The sequence below is a fragment of the Mastomys coucha genome, unplaced genomic scaffold (genome assembly GCF_008632895.1).
Source record: "Mastomys coucha isolate ucsf_1 unplaced genomic scaffold, UCSF_Mcou_1 pScaffold14, whole genome shotgun sequence".
In the NCBI taxonomy this organism is placed as follows: Eukaryota; Metazoa; Chordata; class Mammalia; order Rodentia; family Muridae; genus Mastomys; species Mastomys coucha.
Window position 1 is genome coordinate 70,105,076 of NW_022196896.1, and position 3,173 is coordinate 70,108,248.

A 3,173-nucleotide genomic window follows, 5' to 3' on the forward strand; every position below is an offset into this window, starting at 1 on the left:
CACAGATTTTTTTGATTATGTAGATTTCTTTTCCTACTGCAGTTTCATATGCAAAGCATGCATCGGCCACATCCATGCTATCTCCTAAAGCAGTCATTCTGAAACCCAATCTGGGGACAGTGCAGACTAAATAAAATTTCATTTTGATTTGGCCTCCCGCTGCGAACGGGACTGCTTTGTCTCAGCCGACAGAACCAGCAAGCCAGAAAGGTATGTGGCGCTTTGCATGGCTGGTGGTGTGTCTGGAAGCTCAGGATCGCCTCTGCTCCTGGCTCGCAGCTCTCCCACTTCCTGCTCCCCTTTTTCTCTCAGCGCTGTGTGCCTTCTACCTGCAGGGCAGAGCGGTGGCTAACCCGCACCAGTTGTTGACTTTGTCATATGTTTAATCGCTCCTGTGGCTCTATGCATCACCCCCACCCCACCCCACCCCCCACTGTCTTTGTTATTGTTAAGCTTTGGGTTTTGTTTTTGTTTTCTTTTGTTTTGTTTTCTTCTCTGCCTCTATTTTCTGTTCTTGTTTTTGTTTTTGTTTTTGTTTCCCCCTTCTTCACATTGGTCTTCCGTGTTTCTCAAGGTGTTGAATACTAAAACACTGAATGAAAGGGAAATTGTGTAAGCGGTGTTCTGATGCTCCAGAGATTTTACTGGAGAATTTGTCATGCTGGATTTTATTGTAAATTTGAAGATGCGTTTAACAGCGTTGAAGGACTGTAGCATTCATGGGCCTTTGGAGTCTCCTTGGCAGAAAAGGAATCGCCCATTTTAGAGAAAGAGGGAGACTATAAAATAAAGAATATCTTCCAAGGGGACTGGATTGTTTACTATCTTGGTATAGTGTGTGTGTGTGTGTGTGTGTGTGTGTGTGTGTGTGTCCTCAAATGCCTTGTGGTGCTTGCCTGCGTCTCCTGCTCAAAATGGTCTCTTTTGAACAATGACCTTCCCTTGGAGTCATCTCAAGAGAGGCCAATTGTGTCAAAGCTCTTCTTAGACTTGTCCCACCTTTCAGAGAGTGGATTGGCGATCAAGGGACAACCCGCTGTGATGTTCTCAGAAGCTTTTCACACAGTGGCAGAGTGCCAGGGGGGTGGCCATCCTGGGAACTCAGTTTTCAAGTCCGAAAGTCCCCTTGGAACTGTCACTGCCCTTGACCGATTCATAAGGTGCTGTGAGGGAAAGATGTGTTTCTCCCTGGTTTACATATTGGCATATCATTATTCTAAATTAGATTATAGCAAACTGGTTAAAATGGATACAGAGTAAATGAAAAATAAATTACCTAAGAGGAGTCCAGGGAGTAACTTCATTGTGACTCAGGAGTTCTGCATAAGTAATCCACCTAGGAGATGGGTGAGTGGGTGAAAATATCAAATAGCTTCACAGGGACCTCACCCCTGGCCCAAAGCAAACACAAAATAGGTCATGTCATATAACTTTGTACAGAGTCAGAATTAACTTTTAGAAAGCCCAGATATTGCAGCATTCCAGTCAAGGGCCTTCTGCCTCTATTTGATGAGTTACTGACATTCAGAGGTGAGCTCTTTGCCCCTGTAGCTCCTAGTGTTTATGCTGTAGCACCTCCAGGCTTGCTTCCGACTTCTGCTGAGCAGGAGTCTTGGGTGCGGAGGAGACACAACCCCAGCTCAGTTGTTTGCTGTGAGATGTTCCCATGGGAAACAAACAGAATAACAATGTGTAAGTTGAAGATGTTGAAGAAACAGTAACAGGAATATGAAGTCAGATGTCACTTGGTGTAGACATCACCATATATGAAGAAGAACATGGAGATGCTAGGCCTTACTTGAAGGTTTGGCTCAAGAGATGGGTGATGCCTAACACTAATGTGTGTCATTTTGCTATAGCCTGACTACAAAAGCCATGGTCAGTTCATAGCTGTACATAAGGAAATACAAGTTTGGTTTTGTTTCTAAAAGGCCACTTATTTAGGTGCTATGTAAATCTTCTTAAAGTTAACAACTATTAAGCAAAAGTACCCTTTTGAAAAAGCAGAATTTAAATAGATATATTTAAAATATAAAGTATAAGATATGGAGACACAAATGTTTATATTTTGAGTATGCATAAGTTTATAAATATTTAGAAATAATGTGCACATACACATGAATGTGAAAAGAGACTGAATTATTTATTTAATGAGAGTCAGCAAGATCATACTGAGGATAAAAGTTGACAAATTTATCTAGTGTATCTAAACTCTAGTTCACTGGAAATATGTAATATGCACCAAGGGTTAATACTAAGCAACAGAATATTATTAATTGATATGTTCATTTTCACTCATATGGACTCTCTCTGAAAGGGAAACTTATTACAATATGATTTAAGCTACCATGAAGTTGGGGGGAGGGGTCAGTAAAGAAGCGGTCAGGATGACTTAGCCCACCTCCCTTGTGATATCTGCCAAGCCTGAAGCATATCATCACCCTCTGAGTTCATGTGCTCCATAAACACGGCACTTCTCTGTGTCTGCTAGGCCTAAATATACTCATTGAAAGAAATGTTGACAACTCTAATGGAGTCTCTTGTGGCATATTCCTATTTGTTTTGTGAGGAGCACCATCTAGCTTTGCATATTTGATTACCTGGGTCTGTTTTAACACAGAAGGACAGCTAACAAGAGTTTCACAAGCAGTCTGGCCTAAAGCAGAGAATTCAAGAAGCCATCTCTTATACTGTCAGTCTTGGAGATAGTGGTGGTCAAGGATGGTCAATGAAGGAATTCATGAATGGAATAGGGCTGAGGGAGAACACAGGGGGCACATGCACCCCACCGTCCCTCTCTTCATGCTACCTGAGAGCCATCATTTGTGGGAGAAACTCACAGATCCTTACCTATGGGACCCAGAGACCACCTAGGCCTGTTCACAAGCCTGTGTGCTCCCCATGGAAACTGGTTACCATGGTATGCTCAAACTGTCCAAAGAGAACATCCAATTTACAAGAACCTGTGCATTCTAAGAAGGTCAGATCTCTCTCTCTCTCTCTCTCTCTCTCTCTCTCTCTCTCTCTCTCTCTCTCTCTCTCTCTCACACACACACACACACACACACACAGAGCCTAAGTGGCAGAAGAATTATGACATTCTGTGAGGCAGTCAGTATGAGAACCATAATAAATATTCGGTTGTCTTACGTGCTGTAACTACTTTCTAGCTA

General features: G+C 42.5%; 1 long non-coding RNA gene across 1 annotated transcript in view; it reads left to right on the plus strand.

Moving 5' to 3' along the window:
- Positions 1-69: 69 nt before the first annotated feature.
- Positions 70-3,173, plus strand: part of LOC116088358 — an 82,508-nt gene continuing 79,404 nt past the window's right edge. Inside the window, exon 1 of the long non-coding RNA XR_004117867.1 lies at positions 70-210. This is a non-coding gene — a long non-coding RNA (uncharacterized LOC116088358). The remainder of the gene's footprint in view (positions 211-3,173) is intronic.